This window comes from Crocodylus siamensis, chromosome 4, assembly GCF_052110815.1.
Source record: "Crocodylus siamensis isolate JL-2025a chromosome 4, ASM5211081v1, whole genome shotgun sequence".
In the NCBI taxonomy this organism is placed as follows: Eukaryota; Metazoa; Chordata; order Crocodylia; family Crocodylidae; genus Crocodylus; species Crocodylus siamensis.
Window position 1 is genome coordinate 67,836,632 of NC_143398.1, and position 23,878 is coordinate 67,860,509.

Here is a 23,878-nt window from a genome sequence, read left to right on the forward strand (position 1 = left end):
ACCTCCCCCTGCTCCAACCCTTGATTCGTATATTGGGACTTTGTACACGCCACAAAATTGGCCTTTAAAGTGGCTTAAATGCCCTTTTGCACTCTGACGTTGATCCTGGTGTTCTCCCTTGACATATTTGTAGGCAGCTGTCAAGTTGCTACTCAGCCTTCTTTTGCTCAGGCTGAACAAGCCCAGATCCCAAAGTCTCTCCTCATAGGGCCTGTCCCCCATGCCCTTGATCATGCAGTTGGCCCTTCTCTGCACTCTTTCAAGCTTGTCCACATCCTTCTTGGAGTACAGTACCCAGAACTGGACCCAATACTCCAGATGTGGCCTCACCAACACCGAATAGGGGGGGACGAGCATCTCTCTGGATCTGTTGATGACACATCTGCTGCTGCATGCTAGAGTTCTATTTGCTCTACTGGGGACTTTGTAACATTGGTGGCTGATATTTGTCCCCTGGTCCACTGATATCCCTAGGTCCCTTTTGTGTGCAGTGCCAGCCAGTGGACCACCACCCATTGTATAGATATGGTGAGGGTTCTTCCTACCCAGATGAAGGACCTGGCATTTGTCCCTATTGAACCTCATATGGTTTTGTTCAGCCCGTAGGACCAGCCTGTCCAGGTCTTCCTGAATCCTTGACCTGTTCTCTGATGTGCCCGCTTGTCCCCACAGATTAGTGTCATCTGCAAACTTAATCAGTGCACTTTTCACTCCCTCATCCAGGTTCTTAATAAAGAAGAGCACTGACCCCTGGGGTACATCACTGGAGACGGCCTTCCAGGATGGCATCACCCCATCAATTATGACTCATTGGGATAGGCTGCTGAGCCAGTTCCTAATCCACCTCGCTGTAGCCTGATCTGGGCTAGTACTCTCCAATTTAACTGAGAGGATTTCATGGGAAACTGTAACAGTTTAGTTTGGTTTAATTCTCCCTAAATTGAAACGGTGGAAACAGTGGGTTTTTCAAAAAAACACTGTTTCAATTTTGGGAGAACTAAACCAAATGAAACCCCCGTGGCATGTACAAGCACCCCTTCAGACTAGGGACTATCTGTTGCTTAGTTGGGATAGCACCTGTCACAATGGTGCTGCAGTCTGTTTGAGAACTTTTTAAAACTTCTTGTAACTTAAATAATACGCAGCCCCACATGCTCTTTTCTCCTGGAAACGGGCATGTTGGGCTAGTGGGCCTGTCCTATGTCCATGTGTTTCGTGGATGAGCAGTGGGGTTGGACTGGCTGTACTACCAGCTGCAGTCCTAGGCACTACCCAGCTGGAGAAGCCAGACCACGAGAGTGGCCTGGTTAATCCCCCAGCCAAAGTTAAGGCTGTCCTTCCCTTCCCTCCGCTCTCCCCCCTGCCCCCCTCCTCCGGGGCATGTGGGAGTTTTGTTCAGGGCACAAAACTCATTTCTTACACCTTTGCTTCTTCCCTCTCTGGGTTTATTAGATAACCATAATACAGGCCAAAGTGCATGACAGCACTGGTTGAGCTAGGGAGCACACTGGTTGAGAAATACTGAGATAAATTGAGGCAGTACAGTACTGGTCCTCAACTGGGAATGCTGCCAAATTAAAAAAAAATGGTTTCAGAGGAGTGCTGTGACTCAAAAAAAAAAAGTTGAGACCCATTGGTTTACAGAGTACCTGTGGAATGGTTACTTGCCTACTTTAAGCTGACACGGTAAAGTGCACGTGTCTGGTATAGAGACCCCATGGGTTTCTGTTCCAAATTTAGGACTCTTTCCCCTTCCCTAGTTAAAAGCATTCAAACCTGAGGAAAGAATGTTTGTGTATAGCATGGCAATGTGTCACTATGGATTTGGGGTTTTGTGGAAGGGGAGGAAGAGGGCTTTTTATAGCTGTATGTAATTTGGGGTTACATACAGTGATTGGCAACATGTGCATGGCCTGTTTGAAATGCTGCTTTCACCAGAGTATATATCCAGTGTTTATAAACAATACAGGTTGTCATTGGCAATTCATTTAGCTGTATAAAATTATTCAGTTTTGTAGTTAAAGCTAGTAATAAATGGCTCATCTTTAAACTGGTTTTAGGGCACAACTGAATTGGTGTGGGTATTTTTTTTCTTTAAATTGGAAAGACCTGGTGGCTTTTCTTTCTATGCTTCGGTGTTGCCAGCTCTCCTGTTTTCATTCTTGTTGATATGCTCCACACCAGGAGGTTCTTGAAACAGTAGAACCTAGATCATTCATGGAACCAGGTGGCTTGTAACTCACTTAATTTGCAGGAGGTTGCCGCAGTAAGGACAGGTCTCTCAGCTGTTTGTTGCAGCTTGTACTTCAAAGGAACCCACCTGTCCACTCAGCTGCAGCAGCTCATCAGCGGTCCTGTACAGCTGATTAGAGAAAGGTTTCTTTGAAATAAAGGGTGCAGCAGACAGCTGGCCCACCTCATCTGTACAGCTGCTTTCTGTGGTTCTACCTGACCCTTGGCTAGTTTGCAAACCCTTATCTCTTTGGGAGTGGGGGTGCTTTAATTAGAGCAGCTTTGAGCTGCTCTAATTATAGTGTTTCCCCCGCACCACTCATGGAGCATGTGTATAAATGCCCCCCCCCCCCCAATGGAGCATGTGTATAAATGCTATTAGTGCTTTAAAGAGTATGTTCCTAGTGTTCCTTAGTGTTCTGCAGTAAAGCTTGAAAATCCAAGCAGCTGCTTTCTATGCTGCTTGGCTGTATTCCTGGCCACGTGCATGTGTGCAGCCACAGACACGCATCTGGGCCTCCTGTGTCCTGCTTTTCTCCTCCTGCAAGAGGAAACCTTCTGGTTCCCGAGGAAAGCCAGGCATCCAGGGCCTCTGGCCCCACAGGGGAGAGGGAACCCAGGTGTCCAGGGCCCTGGCCAGAAAGCATAATTATTGGTAGGCATTATCAGCTACAATGGCCAATAAAAGTGGAAAGCTGATAATGTCATTTCCCTTCTATTGGTGCCAATCCTAAGCAACCGATATTGGTGCATCTCTAAAAGAGATGTGTAGTCATGGATAGGCTGAGAAAATATGATTTTTTTGTACTGCTTTCTAGGACCTTGTCATTCTGAGTGGCTTTGGCTTGTCTTCATTTGCCTTCTGATTTTGAAGTTGGTATGGCACCCTAATTTCTAATGGAACCCTTTTTGCAGTTTGACCTAGATGCACAAGTTATTTAGGTGCCTAACCATTGATTCCAGGAATTGTGGGGCCAGGGATTGAAGCATGTACATATAGCAGGGATGGCAAACTGTTGTCTTAGTTTGGATCCAGACTATGGGGGCTCCTCCCAAGCCGGCTCTATAGGGCTAGCAGCAGCTGCAGCTGTTCCAGGGATGGGGGCTGTATCTGTGCAGCCATCGCTTGCCTGTCGCTTTACAGCTCTGTTGTCAATGGCTATGTCCATTGGAGCCCAGAGATCCCAAATTCTGTGGCAAGCCCTGCCTCATTACAGCCCTGTCCTGAACTTCCGGTATGTTTGACAACCCTGACATAGGTAAAAGTGAAGACAGTACACAGACTTGAAACAAACTGAAGTATGTTTTAATTCAGTAGATAGATCAAGTGGTGCATTTGGACTAACTCCTGCTCCCCCCCTCCCCCCATATGATGTCAAGTAGCTATGCTTTTGAGAATGCTGTGCTTCTGAGAATAGAAAATATATATACTCGCATAATACACATATCTCACCCCCCCCCCGCTCCCAGCCCTTCAAAATTGGGGTGTGTATCTGAAGTGGGAAAGCTGATTTTTTTTTTTTGATTTTTCAGCAAAAAATAAATAAAAAAAATAGAAGCAGGGATGTTATAGAAGCAAGCAGATGCTGTGACTCATAGCTGTCATCCATGGCTGCCATTTCTCCATGATCTTGAAAACAGAAAGGATAGAGCCCAGTTCTAATCCTCTCACAGCCTGAGCACTTTGAACTGGCTAAGAGCAAGTGAGCAGGTGCATGCAATCTGTAGCATCTTGATGAGGCTTGTGGTGTGTAAACAATACCATTATTTATAGGAACTTTATATAAAAAACTAGAAAAGAAGTCAGAACTCATGATAGAGGTGATATCTTTTATTAGACCAACTAGATTTTTGCAAAAATTAAATCTTTAATTGCAAGCTATCAGGCATAGGACCACCAAAAAACTTCGAAGTAAACAAACTATTCCAACTTTTCTCTGAGCCTAATCTGCATATATAATGAACTGTTCCAAACAGGAGACTTTATCATACCTTCAAGTCTTTTACGAAATATGAACTTTCACTTCTACCCAGGAGAACTTTTACAATCTTTTCTCCTATGCCTGAAGAAGGGTGCTTGTGCCTGAAAGCTTGTAATTAGCTTTTATTAGACCAACTAGATTTTTGCAAAAAAGTTATCACCCCTACCATGAGTTCTGATTCCTTTTGCCTCTGGGCCAATATGGCTATAGCCTGCATACCTGATAGTAAAGAAGTAACGATCTTGCTACAGTCCTTGTGAGGGTCTGGAGCTTGTTGATGTCCTCCACACCAGGAAGTTCCTGCTGCCTCATCCAGGCTGTCTTCTGGGATGCTGCACTTCCTGGACACTTGCACAGTTGGCCGTGACTTTGGGGGAAAATTTTTTTTCTGTCGTCTGTCTTCTAAAAGCAAGGGACATGTTTAATTTAGGAGCATGTGGTATGTGAGAAAAGATGGTATATGTTACTTTCAAAGCAGCACCTTCTGGGTCACCATTTCTAGAGTAACGTGTTTCTCCAGGCATGCACATGTTAGTTAAAGAAGTTCAGATCTGGTTAGGTATTTTAGAGTGTCTGTGGAGTTTACTTCTGGTAAGGTTGCTCTCAGGCCTAAGACTGGGATGTAAGTGGTTGTCAGGCTAGGGTAGAAGCGGGGAAGACAGTTGGGAGCAGAGAAGTTAATAGGGAGGAACCAGGAATAAGGATAAAGCCAGGAATTCAGGAAGCCAGGAATAACAGGCAGGGCCTGGGACACTGGGACAGGGGTTTACCAGACGGCAGGTAGAGGAGGTCAAAGCCAGATATCCATCTTGTTGCATGGGTGTCAGGCTAAGGGTCAGGAACAAGGTCTCAGTCAGGGCAGCAGTTGGTCAAGGTTGGGAAGTCGAAGACCATAAAACGTAACAACGTTGTTGCTGGGACAGAGCTTTACAGGGCGTGAGGGGAGTTTATAGCCCTCCCATCAGGAGCTGGAGGGTTGGTCACACAGGTCACCTGGTGTTTAATTTAAGGCATGTGGTATGTGAGATAAGTGTCCTCCATTGAGACCTTCATAGGATGAGATGGGGTTGGTGTTGGACCTGCTGCCAGCTGGTGCTGCCACCTAGGCTTCTGCCTTCGGACATTGGGTCCTGATCAAGGTACCACCCAGTTCTGTATCACATCTGCATGTCATAATAGAAATATTGTCATAGAATTGAAACAAGTTGCTTCAGATGCTTATAAACCCCTGCTTCAAATGCTTTTATTTATTTATTTATTTATTATGGTTGTCATTTTCAAAATATGTCATTGTGACTGAAACCTAGAAGGAAAGATTTGAATTAGTAAGAAGTCATCAAGTGTTCTTAAAACATGAAAAACTGTATAGAAATAACCCCAAGTAAAATAAAAATACCCCTTTTCTTTGGATCATCTGAACTCTAATGAATGTGTTTTCTTTTGCTATAACTTCAGGTCATAAGTGTCAGTATGTTTGCTTAATAAATATTTATCTCTTCCTGCTTCAAAGTTCTCTTGTTCTCATAAGCCCCTTGAATTGTGTCCTGTAGAGCAGGATTTTATATAGTTTGGCTTTAAATATAAATTTGGTGTATATTAAGTAGATGTACCCAATGTGTTTGAAATTGCATATTAAATATGGTTTTAAAAATTTAATGATTGAAGTTTGTAACTAAAAGTAAAACCTTGGTGAAGGTTTTACTGTGCTGATACTAACGGTATATGTTCTCGCATGAATTGTTCATAGCTGTCATTTAAAAAAAAAAAAGTATATTTATCTAGACTGGAATTTTTTCCAGAATATAAACATTTGTGATTCACCCTAGGGTTCAGCCTAAAGCAGTCACAGTTGTTTGTGTCCTGGTACAAACATTTGTGGAGTTTAAGGAGTTTAGCAAGTAAAAGCATGTTAGTTAATTAGCTAGCAATTAAGTTAAGGACTACAGTATTCATGGCTCAGTTCTTATAGCTTCTTGTTGTTTGTCATTCTATGCCTATTGATACTTGTATTTGTGCTTTGCTTTACAAATTTGAGCATCTCCTTTTGCTTACTAAAGAGATTCACAAAGGGTATGCAGTGCTGTGAAAAATGATACTTTTCTTTCCTTTTATTGTATTTAAGCTAGGGAGCACAGCAAGCCTGCAGAGTGGGACGCAGCACATGCAGTTTGTAGATATCTAGGCCCAGCACAACCTCCCAGTGGCAGGAAGCTACACATTTGCTGCATCCAGGGAGCCGTGGGTCTGGGAGAAGTGGCAGAGGCACTGGGACCAGTCATCTGTAAACTGCTGCTGCTGCACCCTACCTGCACCTTAAGGATATGGCCACACTGGGTGCTCAGCACTGTTGTGCTGTGCCTTACTGTGTTCACATGTCACGCACCCTCTCTAGACAGGTAGGTACAGGTCTTCCCCATCACCTCCCCTTCCTTCCCAGGCCCAGCTGATTGCAGACAGCTGGGTGGCTGCTTTTTTGCCTAACCTATGCCATGCTGAGCTCTTGGGAACCCTCCCAGCAAGTATCCCTGTGCTGCCCATCTCCATGCCTTGCCAGAGTAGAGGTTTGGTTTTTTACACTACCCCCTAGCTTGGTCCTGGGGCATGCAGAAAAATGTCTCCATGTGCCTTGAATCATAGAAATTAAGAGCTGGAAGGGACCTCAAAAGATCAAGTCTAATCCCCCTAATCTGGGCAGGAATACCACTGATATCAAATGATATTCTGGCAAGGTGTCTGTCCAGTCGCCTCCTGAGGACTTCCAAGGTTGGGGACAGTACCATCTCCTTGAGAAGTCTCTTTCAGATTCTGGTCACCCTTACTGTAAAGAAGTTCTTCTTTGCATCCAACCTGAAACAATCCTCTACCAGTTTATGGCCATTGCTCCTTGTCCTCCCCTGGGGTGTCCTTGTGAAAAGTTTTTCTCCCAGCTCCTGATATTCACCCCTTGTATACTTATAGATGGCCACCAAGTCCCCCCTCAATCTTTGCTTCCCCAGGCTGAACAGTCCCAGATGCCTTAGTCTTTCCTAATAAGATTTGTCCTTCAGGTCCTTGCTCTTTCTTGTGGCCCTTCTCTGGACCCTTTCAAGATTCTCCAAGTCTTTTTAGAAGTGCAGTACCCAAAACTGGACATAGTATTCCAGCTGGGGTCTCACCAACACCGAGTAGACCTCTTCTGCCCTGCTCGTGATGCATTGACTAATGCATCCCAGTATGCTATTATCTCTGTTGACTATAGCGTCACAGTAGCAGCTCATGTTCATCCTGTTATCAACCATAACTCCAAGGTCACTTTCAGCCATTGTGCTGGCCAGGACATTTTCTAACCTATTGCCATGTTGTTGGTTACTTCTCCCCAGGTGAAGCACTTTATTTATCCTTATTGAACTGCATCTCGTAGCCAGTTCCTACCCCACCTGATTGTGGACTCTGCCAGCCCACAATCCCCCAGTTTTTACTATAAGAGCATCATGGGAGACCACATTGAAGGCCTTTCTAAAATCCAAGTATGTGACATCAACTGCACCTCCCACATCTAAGTGGTTCATTACTTGATCATAAAAAGAGACAAGGTTGGTCAGACACGACTTGCTCGCAACAAAACCCATGTTGCCTATCCTTCAGCATCATGCCTTCTGTCAGTCTCACAAATGGACTTCTTGATAAGTTTTTCCAAAATTTTACCTGGTATTGAGGTCAAACTGGCTGGCCTATAGTTTCCCAGATCCTCCCTCCTCCCTTTAAAGATTGGCACCACATTGGCTCTCTTCCAGCCTTCAGGAACCTCTCCCAAGCACCACAAGTCTTCAGATACCTTTGCCGATGGTGCCCAAATTTTTTTTAACCCAGCAACAGCCACAAATTTAGACTTAAGATCACTTACCCACACCCAGACTTGAACTGCCCGCCTTTCAGGTACTTGCTCATAACTCAGGCCCTTCAGCCACAGAGGAAGCCCTGGTTCATTGTAACACAACAGAGGCTCCTGCCCTGGTTCATCCTGACATCTCCTCCTCTGGAGTACTTTCACATTTGGACTTCCTGTGCTTCTCCCAGCCCCCTGCTTCCCAGCTGCAGTTCATGTGCAGTTTACAGCCACTGTGTCAGGACTGGACACCTGGAAATATGTGTACCACTGCCACTGCTTTTTCTGTCCTATTTTTTGGCTGTAAGTAGTGTCGGAGTGTTGAAAAAGGCATTGTATTCGAAAGCTTGTCTAAGTCTATCCCAACCATGCAGTTGGGCTAATGAAAGAGATCACTCAGAAATCCTTGCCTTGTGCATATCTTAATACATGTTTTAAATTTATTAATCAAAAGCTCAGTCACAAACTATGTCAGGAAGATGGCTACTCTGTTGAAATTCTTTTGCTTGGTACAGGGAGAGGTCAGGGGAAAAGAAAACCTTTACCCATAAGATTTCAAGAGCAGAGCTGAAATACTTGGTAAGTAGGGCACTGTAGTCGAAGAAGATTTATTAAAATAATTGAATAATTAAATTTAATTGAGCAATTAATCATTGAAATTTACTTGAACATATAATGCATTTGTGCTAATAAGTGGACTAGTTTTAATTAGCTTGTCATGCCTTGTAAAGGATGTGACAAACTGATCTATTTAATTATAAAAACTAAATGGTTCAGATGATCCTGTAGCGAGAACCTCCTCTCTTGATTCAAAGTGAACAAGAGCATTCAGTGTGTTGTAGTTTAAGAAATGTCATGTCTTAAGCATAAGTTTATAAAAATTCTAATGAATGCTGTACTGTATATAAAGCAAGTACTTGGATCTTCTTACCAAGATAAGGCTTTTACTTTGAAAATTTCCACAAAGTTATTTTTGTTCAACTGACTATATTTTTAGGAGCTAATGTTCTTATAAAACTTAATTGGTAAATCCCTGTTGACTGCTGCAGTGTTCAACAATTTTATATATAGCCACAAACTGCTTGTCTTGAATCAACATTTTATTCCGAAAATCTGGGCTGTTCTTGGTGCCAGAACATCTAGAAGGGGATTTTCATATTTTTCCTTATAAATTCAGATTTTTTTATATAAGCGTTTGTGGCTTTTTTATTTTATGTATGCACTTTGGAGTTCACTGGCACAGACAACTTTTGATGTTGATCCGTCTAAAATGCTAGTTTTATTTAAGAGGGGGGAGGGTAATGTTGACTATATACGGATCTTAAGCCTTTTCTGTTTCACCATTTGGTACAGTCAAGCTTAATTTCAGCTCTTCTATCAGTTGAGTATACCAGTGTTAGTCATTCAGAATGTCAAAATTTGGACGTAACCCAGGAGTTGAAAAGAATGTAAACTTTTATGTATTGAAAGATGATAAGCTTTCTGGATGAGGAGGTATAAGTGAAATGCTGTATTTATGAGACCTTTTAAACAGACTTTAGAATTGTCTTTCAGTAGTGTTACGTGCTATACTGATTAGAAATATAACTACAAAAAAAGCTTCAGTATTCTTAATTTTTCCTTATTTTTACAGCACCATAGACTAGAACGATGGAATATTTAAAAAAAAAAAAATAGAAATACATACTGCAGTAATAGACTCTTTCTTTGTCTAGTGGCAAAAACAAACATTTCATACTCTCTGTCTGAAGTATTTTAAGAATGAACTTCATTACTTATGTTGTCCCAGGGGGACGAAAGCAAGAGAATGGGAGACCCCTCCCATGGCAGGACCCGGGGCAGAGACAGCCCATCCCCACAAGAAAAAGGAAAGCAAATTTCCCTTTTTCTGGAGAAGAAGAGATGGACAAGCCATGCCAGGACGGAGCACCCATGTGGTTTGTCAGCTTCTTTTATTTTGGGCTAAAAGCGGCACAGGTGGATGGTGTCATATAAGAATGCTGCCTGGCAGAAATAAAAGCCGGTGGCCAGGAAACATCTGGAGAGGCGCTGCAGGAGTGCTGTCTGAGCCAGGCAAGGGCTGTACCAGCTGCCACGGGGGGGACCTGAGGGCAGACCCCGCTTGCAATTAGGGAAACGAGGACAGTGTCAAGGGACTGCAGAGCTGCAGACACTAGAGTTGTGAGTGGGGACGAGCTAAGACTCTGCTTCCCTTTTCTTTCTTTGTTAATGTATTCCTTTTATGCATTACCCCAAAGGACCTTAAGGTGAGGATCAGGGCCATGGGTGACCTACATATTCAGGGAATAGGAAGGGCTGGGGCAGTACTGGGAGCAGCAGCACAGCAAGGAAAACCCAGCATAGGAGCAGGGACAGTCTAACATCTGGAAGACGCAGAAGGCAGGGCGAGATCACCAGAAGCCCAGCAGACGAGGAGGGACCAGGAGGCGACATCGGAAGGCAAGCCACCTGACCAGCAGGTGGCTGTCTTAAAGGCTGGTGCATGGCTGGGGTGTAGGGGAGGTGGAGCCCCAAGAATACCAACTAGGAAATGCGACTGACTTGCGAAGGGCTATGGGAGGAAGCCCCACCACTGAAAGTAAGACCCAAGTCGTGGCTGGAAAGTTTCCTTCAGGGCGAATGTGAGCCCTCTCCAAGACTGCAGGAACAAATGCTGCAGCCAGCCCCAGGCGCACACTGCAAGTCGGCAAGGGAACGCCTATATGAGACCAGGCAGGCACAATGGCTGTATGTGAGATGAACTAATTCCAACTCCAAGCAGAGTTTTAGTGAATTTTTTGGTTATCAATTACCTTCCAGTTTGACTAGGTACAGATGTTCAGTTTCTATTGGAAGAACTGCCATTCCTCTGGTAGAAATTGAAAGTGTGCAGGTGTTAAGTCTTCTTTTCCTGGAGCAAAAATGGCTGCTCCAGGAAAAGAAAAAAACAAAACAAAGTTTGGCAACAATGAAGGTTAAATCCTTTCTGGTACAGCTTCTCTCAGGATATTGAACACTTAATTTCCCTCAATATAACTGTAAGTGCAGCTGGGGAAAGGCTCCCTGCCTTCTGAGACTGGGGGTTCTGGAGAAGGTGTGGGGTGTACTTTCTCTCCCCTTCCTCATAGACTGGTATGTGATGGGACCAATGGTGAGCACTTCCTGCTCTTTCCCAAACCATCTGGTCCCTGGTTTTGGGAAGAGGCAAGGGGGCTTTTCTGGCTGCTACCAGCTTGCCTTTGTTGCCCCCCACCCAGCTGAGTGGTGGGGCCATGATTTAAAAGTTGGTGGTTGGGAGATTGGCAGGATGGGGTCAGTTAATCTCTCATGGTGGAAACCCTCCCTGGCTGTCTGACAGCTGCCGCTTTTCAGCAGCAGCCAACTGCCACTTTGACAGCTTGCCCCCTTCCCAAGAGGGCAAGCTGTGAACTAATGGCCTCTCCTAAGCATCAGGTGGCCCAGGGAACAGCCCTCCAGTGCCCCCTGGTTGGAGAGCTTGCCTGTGGGGCTGGAGGACCATCAGTAAAGTCTAGCTCCCAGACTATTTTTTTTACTGAAAGAAACTTCTTCCAGTAGAAATGAACATCTGTATGCAGTTTCTGAGGTGTACCTAGTTTATAAATGCAAATACAGGGACAGTTATGAATTATTTCATTTTAAGAAAATAGTAGTGGGGCAGAATAAGATGCTTCTTGCTGTGTTTTATTTACAGTTACAGAGCTAAAATGGTCATCAGAAAGTTTGGGATTTAAATTCTTTTCAATTAAAGGAAATCTGTTGCCAAGTTTCTCTCTCCCATCTTAATCTTGTTGACAAACTAAATAAACTCTTCTGCACACTCCAAATCTATAATTATGAACAGGTTATTCTTTCCTTATCTGGAGTCACAGGGAGCAGTACCAGTTGAATCGGGTAATCTCTGGAGCCTTTGCTCTGGATTGTCATTTTGGCTTTTAAATTTGTCTGGCTTGGGGGCACTGATACCAGACCTTGTTCCTTTAGAGAAGAGAGATTTAAAAAAACCTCTTTTAGTGGGCTCTTACCAAAACAGCTTGTACTTCTGGTGCTTTGAAGACTGCTTTTAGTGTGAGGACCCGAGTTAGGGATATCTTACGTCTTGTTTTATTCTTCATTTTGGATTTCCTCTCTGTTGAAGATGAGAGGCCATTAGATGCACACACATTTCCCTAAAATAAGTGAAATTTTTGATCTGTTAGGTTCCAAACTCTTTGTTAAGCTCTGTTTAAATATGAGCAGCTGTTCTATGGTTGGGTAAAGTAGAGAAGTTAGGGGTCAGATGTCATCTCTGAGTGTGAACATGCATAACTATTGAACTGTTTCATAATGTCACGGATATGGAACCAGTTCAAAATTATGTGAAGTGCTTTGACTCCAGTACCAGGGGTGGGAGTGGGCACCCAGCCCAGCAAGCTTTGCAGCTGGGGAAAGGGGAGGTAAGGAGTGCTTGTGTCCAGGCTTTGGGAGTCCCAGGGGTGGGTAACCTGTGGCTGCTACCCTTTGTTTTCTGAACATAAGTTCGGAAAACTTCAGTATCCTGCAAATGACCAAGTTTGCAGTTTGCTTGCCTGTCTTGGTGAAAAGGGGAGTGCTTCGATCCACATTTTTTGGTTCCCAGGGGCTGGGGGTAGGGCAGGTGTGAGGAGGAGCTGTGTTCAAACAGGGGGGTAAGGGTACAGCTGTCTGTTAGAAAGATGGCTTTTTATTGTATAAGCAGTGCAAGGGAGTGTATTTATCTTAAGTGCCAACAAAAGGAGGGAAGAAGGGATGGTAGAGTTCTGGCTACATAGGAGCAGCCAGTTGCAACAATGTATCTGTGTGTGGGGGGTTGGGGGAGAAGGCGGGGAGTGGGGTAGGTGAAGAGTGCTTTGTAGGATGAATGGAGCCCTGATCAGACCTATGTCATGGAACGCTGAAAGTCTACAGGTAACACTGAACCAGTTCATGGTGAACAGGTTCACCAGATTTTTCCTGGTGTTCTTCTGAACCATTCTAGGAGGATTTAAACTGGTTTAACAGGGTTGTATGCCTGTCTGCTTCAGACTTAAACTATACTTAAACTGTTCTAAGTGTTGTGTGTGTCCATTCTCTCAGTGATAGCTATTAACATATCTGGGGATATCCTATCAAGATGTTGCTAACTGTACTTCCCAAAACCTCAGCTGAACTCCAAGAAAACTCTAAAAGCTGCTTGTTGAATTACTTTGTGCGTTTCAGTTCAGGTGTGCCTACTAGAAGGTAGGGACCAGGTGGTCTTCTGTATACTGCACTAACAGTAAGTTCATGTAGGCACACTTACACTATACTATTGTCTTACAGTTACATTGCTCTTTAGGGTAACTCTGTTAATTTCTCACTCAGGTCACTGAAGCAATGCCCTATGGGAAGTTGAGAGCCTTTTGGGGACAGTAGTTTTGTGAAAAAGGTCAACCTTGTGTGATTTCTTTTCTAAGACAAGGCTCAGTAGCATTTTGGAGTGTGAGACCATTTTAACAGCACTTAACCCTAAACACTTGCTGCTTCCAACCTGACCTGCTCTGCTGGCACAGTCACCTCCCTGGCACCCCTGCTTCTCAGCAGTGCCATTGCTTCATGGGCAAGGCCCCCCCACTTCCCCCTCTCCCCCCCCCCTCCCCCCCCCCCCCCCCAAAAATGCTGCTGAAAACTTTGAGGACTGTGGATGGGACTGCAGTCTGCCTATAGGTTGTCAGCCCCTTCTCTGAGGAAACTCCCACGATTGTATGGCATTCCGTCTTCATTCTTGCAGTGATCACGTTATCTGTTTGCTTTAATGTAGTGATTTTTCAAACAGGATGCCATGTGATCCTTTTAAGGGTACCACGCAATTTTAGCAACGTTAGGTGTTCAAACTCTTGTACGTGATTCAGAAGATGAATTCAGCTTGACACCATGGACTCCTATTTGAATCTCTATTTGACTTGTGGTCTTTCTGAATTTTTTGCAGCTGGGTTTCTCTATTATTCTTCCATAGTCAAGAAACGGTTGAAATCTAAGAGCGGGTATTTTCTGAGGGGTGCCTTATATCTGAAAGGTTAAGAAACCACTGTTCTAACAAAGTTCTGAACTGAGCTCAGGTTGGCATAGGTCTCTTCATCATTGTTGAGGGTTAGTCATTCATGCCCAACTGTCAGCCCTAGGTAAAGTAATGAGGATGAGGCCTGCCAGAGACTGAAGAAATTAATCATTATGTAAATAGTGCACAAATGTGCTTCACAATCTTGTGTATAAGTAAGTGTGTTCCACTATGAAATGGTGGTATGAGAACTGTTTACATTATCTGAAGTAACACATTAGTGATGCTCACCCACAGTGGTCCAACATTGTGGATCCAAGTGCGGTGGAGAGTTATGTGCTGTTAGGCTTACTGCAATTTGTGAAACCTGATCCTCAGGTGGTATAATTTAGTTTACTTTATTAACTTCACTGGAAAGACAGCACCTTAAGGTCTTGCCCATGTGATGATAAAGGCACTGAGGCCATCGTTCTTCTGGACAGGCCCTTGGAATTGGGAGGCAACTTTAACTGACATTTGGATAGAGACTAACTGCTGCTGGTCTAAAGATATTTCCAGTATGCCAAGAATGACTTCTTACTAGGAACCTACCAAATTCAGGGTGGCTGCTCTATGCATTTTGCTGTGTGAGCACAGCACTGGTCACCATTTTTGCGGAGGAGTGTGGTGGTGGGGCCCCCATGCCCCTGATGAGGAACCCCAGAAGTGCTGCCCCTCCCTGGAGATTGATGGATAGACATCTGTCAATCTCCAGGCAGGGGCAGGAGTTCTGGTGTTCTTTGGCCAATCAGAGGTGTGGGGGGGGAAGGGGTGCTGCTGTGCTCCATTGCAAAAATCTCCATCCCACCTGACTGAGCATTTTCTTATTTTTTGGCAGGGGAGCTACTGATTTCACAGTTTCTGCTAATTGCGATATAGGTAAGTCCTTACTTATTGGTGTGGGAGGAGCAGCTGATGTGCTTCCTGCTTGTATTACAGCTGTTGAAAAATGTAGATAAAAATACTTTCATTGAAGTAACATATTTAATGTAAATATTACTAATTTTGATTTCTGTCCTTGTTATGGTCCTAAATTTCTTAATTTGTTCCTTTTGTATCCTAATTGCCAGTAGAATGTAAAGTTTTACATAAAGCTATTTTCTACTATGAAGTTATAATTTAAAACATTAATTTATCCTGAAAGACAAGTACAGAAATTAGCATCTGACAAAATGCTGCACTCTTCCATCATGATTGCAGTGTAAAGTAAATGAAACTTGTGCCCATAAGTTGTGCCCTTAAGTTTGTTTTTGCAAATCAAACCCATGCATGTCTAAATGTAAGTTTTTAGGAGCCTAATTGTGCTCCAATCATTGTAAATTTTGAGCTGTGTTTATATATGCAGCAAGTTTAATTTCTCATGGCTCACACTAAAGCAATTCTTGTGAAGTGACAAGTATATTATGCCACTGAGAACTGCTAATAGAAATACAGTTTTATTCTGTGATATTGTGAGCACTTAGTTGCTTTACTTGAAATGCATGAATGGTCCCCCTGAAGTGAATGGGACTATTCATCAGAGCTGAGTACCTGCTTATACATTTGCAGCATCAAGGCCTTAATTTTCAGGTTTTTTGTGTCTTTTTTTCTGCCTATACTATATTTTATAACATTGAAATAATATGTCCTTAATGGTATTTAACTACCCTCTTCCCCAAACAGTTATAAGAGTTCATTGAACCCTTCAGTTTAAAGCTGTTCTGGGAAAGATTTTCAAATTGGATTTGTAAAACCTTTAACTAGACTTCAGGTACTTCACTCCATTACTGAGCAACTGAAGAGACCCTTAAAACAGGAAGACAAAACCTTCATGAGCCTACATATTCTTTGGGGCTCAAATCCCAGTTCTGAGCATACTAGTTTAAACATCTCTCCCTGACTTTTTGTGTGAGAACTGAAATCTGGGGGTACCTTGTCCCACTGAGGGGTCTAAGGCCACACTCTCTTCTCCTTCATATGAGTTAGGATCTGGAAGCCCTGTCCTTCCACATGTGTATGGAAAGAAGGGAGACATGCTTACATGAGATCTGGAGGATTTGCCAATCAAGGATGTGACTCCTCTCTTTTCATGTACTGAGATCTAAGGGGCCTCATACTTGTCTAAATACTTTTTTGTGTCTTCCATGTGAACTGGCTTCTGGAGAAACCCTGCCTCTCTGGAAAGCTGAAAGCAGGCATGATGGTGGTATGCATCAAGCACAATGCTGGATTGGAGTAAGGAGTTGAGGATAGACATGCTTGATGTATATTGTTGGCTGTCAGTCCCCGGTACTAAGAAAGGATGAGAATGCACACTAGATGAGTAGAACAGTGCACATCCTTTAGAGGTAAAGGCAGTCCTCAGACTTACGACATAATTGGTTCCTGAAAACTGCGTCTTAAGTGGAAATGTTTTAACTCGGAACCATTTTTCCCATAGAAAACAATGTTTTAAATGGGGATTGGTTCCTGAACCAAGGCCCGATACCCTATTTCCACTACAAATAACCCAGAATTTTGTACCCAGGATTCAGTCAATTATAGATGAATAATATAGTTACATTAATGTATTTATATTGTAAATAGCAATCATTGATTTGGAAGGATTTCTTTGAGGTGACTTTGGACTTTTTGAAGGGCTCTTGGTTGGACTTTTTGAAGGGTTCTTGGCCGGAGTCTTCTCGGGAGTCTTGGCTGCAAGTTTTTGTGGAGTCTTGTCTGCTTTCTTAAAGAAAGTGTCCAAGGAAGTTTGGACAGATGTTCTCCAGGGAGATGGATGGCGCAGTGAACTTGTTTGCTGAAGTGGCGTTGCGTCGGATCAAGCGTTATAAGGTCGAAACTAACATCAGAAAGTTGAACCAGGGTGTCAGTTTATTAACGTTGTAGGTGTGAAACATAACTTAAAATGTTGTAAGTTGAGGACTGCCTGATTGATTCAGGTTTTCATAATTCCCATGGGATGTGTTATTGCCAGTGTTCCCATTCAACTGAGAACACTGCATTGAGATGCATGGGCTACTATATAACTGAAAATTCCTTTTTACTTGGTGCTGGCTGATATCCACATACTTACTAGGATTTCTTCATGCACCAAATTTTCTTTTTGGAGGTTCAGTGTCAGATTAGCAATTAAATTTTAGTGTAATTAGAGTTAGGAGATCCCAAGGTTCTGACCACCTCTTAAGAGGCATGTTTTCCTTTGTTTATTTGTTTTAATAAACTGTTTCTGCCAACTTTTTCTGTACCAAAGTGGGGAAACTGAATCCTAGCTTTGATTGGGCCCCAAGTGGTTTCAGTTTCTTGAAATTTACTGCAGGTAGTGTGCAGTATGTGTTAACCCTCTGGAGAAGTAATTCTAGACCCTTTTCAATGAAGAGCTAAGCTCTGTCAATAAGCACAAACAATATTAAGGATTGGCAGGTAGCCTACCTGCTTTGGTGTGTCTGACCCCTCCATTAGCTTCCCAGTGTATATTGAGATCAGGAACCAAGGGTCTGTTCTTGTTGTTGCAGTCCAAAAATCTCCCCATATGCTCCGTGCTCATTCCAGGATCTGTCTGGATCTCGGTATGCCATGTATTGGGGTATAAGCCTTTCTTACCAGTACTCATACATGTGTGAAAGCGCTGTCCTTATACTGTAGTCTGAGCCCACTTCCTTTTTGTGTATAGGTCAGCATCTGTGGATGACTTGGACATAAACCTAAATAATTGAAAACCAGGAAAGAAAATGTAAGGTGGTTGACTCCCCAGCAATTCAGTGGGCTAAGGGGATAGCTGAGGAGGAGTGATTAATCAAAGTGCAGGGATGGTTAGGGGTAAACCAGAAGGACAGATCCTGGTTTATTTTTCTTGATGTGACCAAGAAACTGTCTTGCCATCCAGTTAACTGCTGTCTGTAATATGTCTAGAGCAGCCTAGATTGCCAGGTAACAAGAAGAATTTTTTTGTCTACAAATGGCTTCTAAAATGACCTGGTAACAAAGAGCTTAGATGTGAAGGAGGAAGTTTGTGTCGTCATCTTGGACTTCCAGAAGGCCTTCGACACAGTGTCCCACCCAATTCTGGTGGGCAAACTGAGGGACTGTGGCGTTGATGAATGCACAGTCACATGGGTGGCAAACTGGCTCCAGGGGCACACCCAGAGGGAAGGTGTGGGCACCTGGGAAGGTGTGGGCAGCGGAGTCCCCCAGAGCTCGGTCCTTGGGCTGATGCTGTTCAACATCTTCATTAGCGACCTGGACGAGGGTGTGGAGTGCACCCTGTTCAAGTTCACTGATGACACCAAGCTGTGGGGTAAAGTGAATACACCAGCAGGCAGGGATCACATCCAGGCAGACCTGGATAGGTTGGAGAAGTGGGCGGATCTGAACAGGATGCGGTTCAGCAAGGACAAGTGCAGAGTGCTGCATCTGGGGAGAGGGAACCAGCAATATGGTTATAGGTTAGGGGCTGACCCTCTCAGCAGCACAGAGGCAGAGAGAAATCTTGGAGTCATGATTGACTCGACTATGAATATGAGTCGCCAAGGCGATGAAGCAGTAGGCAGAGCCAACTGCACCCTGTTCTGCATCAACAGGGGCATCACTAAGAGGTCCAGAGAGGTCTTGCTCCCCCTCTATGTGGCGCTGGTCAGGCCGCAGCTGGAATACTGTGTCCAGTTCTGGGCGCTGCACTTCAAGAGGGATGTGGAGATCCTGGAGAGGGTCCAGAGGAGGGCCACTCGTATGGTTGGGGGCCTCTGTGGCCAGCCCTAATGAAAGAGGCTGAGGGACCTGAATCTCTTCAGTCTCCGCAAGAGGAGACTGAGGGGGGATCTTGTGGCTGCCTACAACCTTATCAGGGGCCAGCAGCAGGGACTTGGGGAAAGTCTGTTCACCAGGGCCCCCCTTGGAGTCGCTAGGAACAATGTCCACAAGCTAAGGGAGGATAGGTTTAGGTTAGATACTAGGAAGCACTACTTCAGTGTAAGGGTGGCCAGAGCCTGGAATAGGCTTCCCAGAGAGGTGGTGCTCTCACCTTCCCTGGAAATCTTCAAGAGGAGACTGGATAGGCACCTGGCTGGGGTCTTATGACCCCTCCTACCCCCAGTGCTCATTTCTGCCCATGGCAGGGGGTTGGATTAGATGATCTGTCTAGGTCCCTTCTGACTCATTGATTCTGTGATTCCAAAATGTTAATAAATTTATGGGACATGAGAGGGAGGATGAGTCAAAACTGATAAGCTGAATGGTGGCTGTATATTGTGGGTGGGATAGTGAGGGAATATTAAAGGAGGCATGCTAGTTTTCTCTTGAATTAAATTACTGTAACCACTGTGTAATACAACAATCCAGATTTTGGCCCAGAAACTGCATATTCAGGCATTTCAATGCTTGACCATAATCCCATTCCACTCTAAAGGAGGGGGCGAAGAGTAGCCTTTAGGTATCACATAGACGTGTTTACCAAGCCACAGTTAACATTTCAGCTGCAAACCTACATAACTACAATTGTAGAAATTCACAGATTCATAGATGTTAGGGTCAGAAGGGACTTCAATAAATAGTTTCATAGTTTCTAGGGTCGGAAGGGACCTGAGCAGATCATCTAGTCCGACCCCCTGCCATGGCAGGAAAGAGTACTGGGGTCAAATGACCCCAGCAAGGTGTTCATCTAACCTCCTCTTAAAAACCTCCAGGGTAGGAGCCAGCACCACTTCTCTTGGAAGTTAGTTCCAGACTCTAGCCGCCCTGACCATGAAGTAGCACCTCCTGATATCTAACCTAAACCTACTTTCTGCCAGCTTGTGACCGTTATTCCTCGTCACTCCTGGCGGTGCTCAGGGGAACAGTGACTCCCCCCAATGCCTGCTGATCCCCCCCTGACTAGTTTATAACAGGCAACTAGATCCCCCCCATAGCCTTCTCTTTTGGAGGCTGAACAGGTTTAGGTCCTGTAACCTCTCCTCATAGGGCCTGCCCTGCTGTCCCCTGATCTTGCGAGTGGCTCTCCTCTGGACCCTCTCCATGGTGTCCACATCCCTCTTGAAGTGTGGCGCCCATAACTGGACGCAGTACTCCAACTGTGGCCTGACCAGTGCCGCATAGAGCGGGAGGATCACCTCTTTGGACCTGCTCAAGATGCATCTGTGGATGCATGACAAGGTGCAGTTGGCCTTTGAGTCTGACCCCCTGCATAGGCAGAAAAGAGTGCTGTGTTCAGATGACCCTAACCAGATGCCTATCTAGCCTCCTCTTGAAAACCCCCAGGGTAGGGGAGAGCACTACCTCCCTTGGGAGCCCATTCCAGATTTTGGCCACTCTAACTATGAAGTTCTTCCTAATATCCAGTCTAAATCTGCTCTCTGCTAGCTTATGGCCACTATTTCCTGTGACCCGCCCAGGGGGTGCCTTGGTGAGCAGAGCGTCACTAATTCCCTTCTGTGCCCCCATGATGAATTTATAGGCAGCCACAAGGTCGCCTCTCAACCTTCTCTTGCAGAGGCTGAAGAGGTCCTGGTGTCCTAGTCTCTCCTCATACGCTTGGCCTGCAAGCCCTTAACCATACGAGTGGCCCTTCTCTGGACTCTCTCCAGGTTATCCACATCCCTCTTGAAGTGTGGCGCCCAAAACTATGCCAGTATTCCAACTGCGGTCTGACCACTGCCCAATAGAGGGGAAGTATCACCTCCTTGTTTCCGTTTGTCAAAATGATTACTAGTTCTCAAAGGGGGGGAAGGGGTGACAAAAAAAAGAATGTTTTTAATGAAAGAAAAACAGCCTAGAAAAGTTCTGTGACAGAAAACTTTACTAATACAAATTTAACATTTGCCAGTTATGGTATCCTCTTTTAGAATGTTGAATTTGACAAATTTAAACCTCTGAAAATTGACATGTTCAGAGGTAAGGTTGTGTAGGTGTGTACTGTAACCTGTCTCTCACCCATTGACTCCCCAATTTCCATTTTCACTGACTGGCTTTCTTGCATGCATACCAGCCTCTGACTTTTTGACTATTTGTTCCATCCAGGAAGAGCACACACCAACTGCAGATGCTTCCTCAGCCTGACAAGGGGGGGTTGTGCCCAAAAGCTTGCAAAGAAGAATTTTTCCAACTTTTTGAGTTGGTCTGATAAAAAAAAATATTAGATTTACTCAAAGGACCTTGTCTACCCTTTTCTACTTGTTGGCATCACTCATTCTTTTCTGCTTTTTTGGTTTTCACCGAGGTCTGCCCACACCAGGTGTCTATAAGCATATGCTTATCCATATACCATTTTACCCTAAAAAGACTACCACTCTGCTAAACTGCACAGTCTCATCACCCTTGGGGGCATGATGCCACCTAACACTGTACTTTCCAAAACTTAAATTCACAGACTCCACTTCTCCCATCTAACTGCTGACAATCCCATGCCAATAAGATCCCTCTACCTGGCTACTGACACAACTTTTAGAACGAAGCTGTAACACTAGTCGAATGGGATTTTTCAGGGGATGTGTGGATCTTGTCTTTGACCTTCATGAGGCTCTGGCAGAGAGGCTTGCTTCTACGAGAGGGGCATGGCCCACCCAAATTGCTCCATATCACAAAGAGGTCTTTCAAGCTGCTCTGTTTAATTCTCTGCGCTTTAATAATGGTGGTAGTGATTGCAGCCAGAGGACATGCATAGATTGATTATTGCCAACTTCAAGGTGGGCAGAATTCTAAAGCATCTTGGAAATGCACATTGCTTCTTTCTTTCCTCATTTTTCAGAGACTTGAGTTTTTCTGTGTTCGGCATTCTGGAAGGGTATGTGATAACAGTCTTAAGTCTGCATTAATGAAGCTTTCTGTCTGCATTTAAAGAATCCAGTTTTATTAAAAGTCGCAGTGATGAATATATAACAGACCTTGAGGCTGAGAGAGGATCTTTTAAGACTCATTTCAAATTTTAGCTCTCACTTGTTCTTGGTTGCATCCCAGATTATATAACAGCTGGCTACAGCAAGCTTTGGCAGGGGAAAAGGCTGGGTTATAAAAGCGTTCCCTCTTCCTAAGCTTGAGGAGTAACTTGGAAGGGCAGCTTCTTGCTGTTTAAAAACTCTTTCATAGCAAGGAGTCTTGGGCCAAGATTTGGGTAATTCCTGCTGAGAGAACTGTAGGAGGAATCTTAAAAACCCCACACTAAAGACATCTGGGGAAGTGCTAGGGAGGTGGGTAGATGTTGGAAGTGGCTCTGTGGAAAAGTGAAATAGAGTAATTTTGAGCTAATGGGTGGCCATTAAATAGTTTGGATCCTAGGGTTAAAGCTGATAGTAGGGCAAGGGCAGGGGTTTCCTTGTACCACACAGAGGTACTGTGAAAACCCCTACAGTCAAGCAGGGTGACTTGGAGAAAGTTGTGGCCTTAATAGGATGAAAGATGCTCTTGTAAAAGCCAAGGTCTATATGGTCTCTGTTTACTTTAAAAAACATATTTTGTGTGGGCAGAGGGTTCAGACAATCACATGGGAGACTGAGACTACTAGTAGGGGAAATTGCGCCATGACTTGCAGGTGTAACACCTCTTCTCCCCCCCCTCCAAAAAAAAAAAAAAAACCAACCCAAAAAACAAAACCCCCCCAAAACCTAGTGCTTTAAACTTGGTGTATTCCCATGCCAAGCCCCTCACATTCCTCAGCGTGTTACTTCATCCCGGCTTGCTGAACATCTGTAAAGATCCGGCACTTCAGTGGAGTTTTTTTGGCACTTTTATCTAATAGCTTATTGAATCAGCTTTAGCTAAATGCTAAAAAGCCCTGCTGAATCACCCAGTCTTTACAGACGCTGCAGAGTTGAGTTGAAGTAATGTGTTGCTGCTTCCAGTAAAATGCGTGCTTTTTTTTTTATGTGTACAAGCAGCCTGAGGTGATAAACAAGATAAGGTGTACCTATACAGTGTCCCACAAAACACAAACCACATTTTAGGAATATGACATGGCACCATAGCTAGGTAAAGGATTTATAGCAATTGCAGGAAAGCTTAGTGTGGCATAATTTGATGCACCTCTTCCCCCGCCCTCCCCGCCTCTGCTACTGCTGCTGGAATAAGGTCACACTCGTCTCTTCTGTGCTTTCCTTGATAGTGCCTAATTGCCTTGGAGGAGGAAGCCCTATGATTTCAAATGCAGGAGAGAGAAAACTAGATGGAGAGTTGTTTGTCATGGAAGGCTTATAGCAGTGGTTCTTAACCTTTTTGTACTTGATGCACCCTTCTGAAAATGCCAGCTTTTAGCTTTCTAATGCAAAAATTGTAGAGTAATTCTTCTGTTGTAATAAATTCAGAAAGACCACAGCAGGTCAGAATGTTTTTGACACAGGGATTTCAAAAAGGAATCAATAAAGTTGATCTTGTAAATTATGTGTAGCCAGTTGCATTCTGGACAGTTATAATATCATGTGGCTGTGTCACCCGTAAAAGGATCTCTCAAGCACCCCAGGGTTCCATGACTTAGAGAGTAGATTGAGTTAAGGAGCCTAGAGGGTAGAGACTGAGACTGAAAAATGAGGTAGAATCCAAGTCTAGAAGTTGGGAGGAAGGGAAATCAAGATTGGGCAAGGAGCTGAGGTGAAAAAGATTGGGACTGACATGGAAAGGAGGGTGGGAACTTGCAAAACAATGGGAAGAAGGTGGTGGAGTAGAGAGGTGACAATTTGGGGTATAGACACAGAACAGGGTCTGGTTGGGTAAAAGGGTTGGGACTAGTCAGGTGAGGACATTGATTTTAGA

The 23,878-nt window shown here is 44.2% G+C and overlaps 1 protein-coding gene across 1 annotated transcript in view; it reads left to right on the forward strand.

The window, feature by feature from the left end:
• The window catches only part of FRS2 (fibroblast growth factor receptor substrate 2), a 98,361-nt gene that overhangs the window by 12,670 nt on the left and 61,813 nt on the right, over positions 1-23,878 (forward strand). Inside the window, exon 2 of the mRNA XM_090042514.1 lies at positions 15,009-15,049. The gene's annotated coding sequence lies outside the window, so the exon portion shown is untranslated. The remainder of the gene's footprint in view (positions 1-15,008; positions 15,050-23,878) is intronic.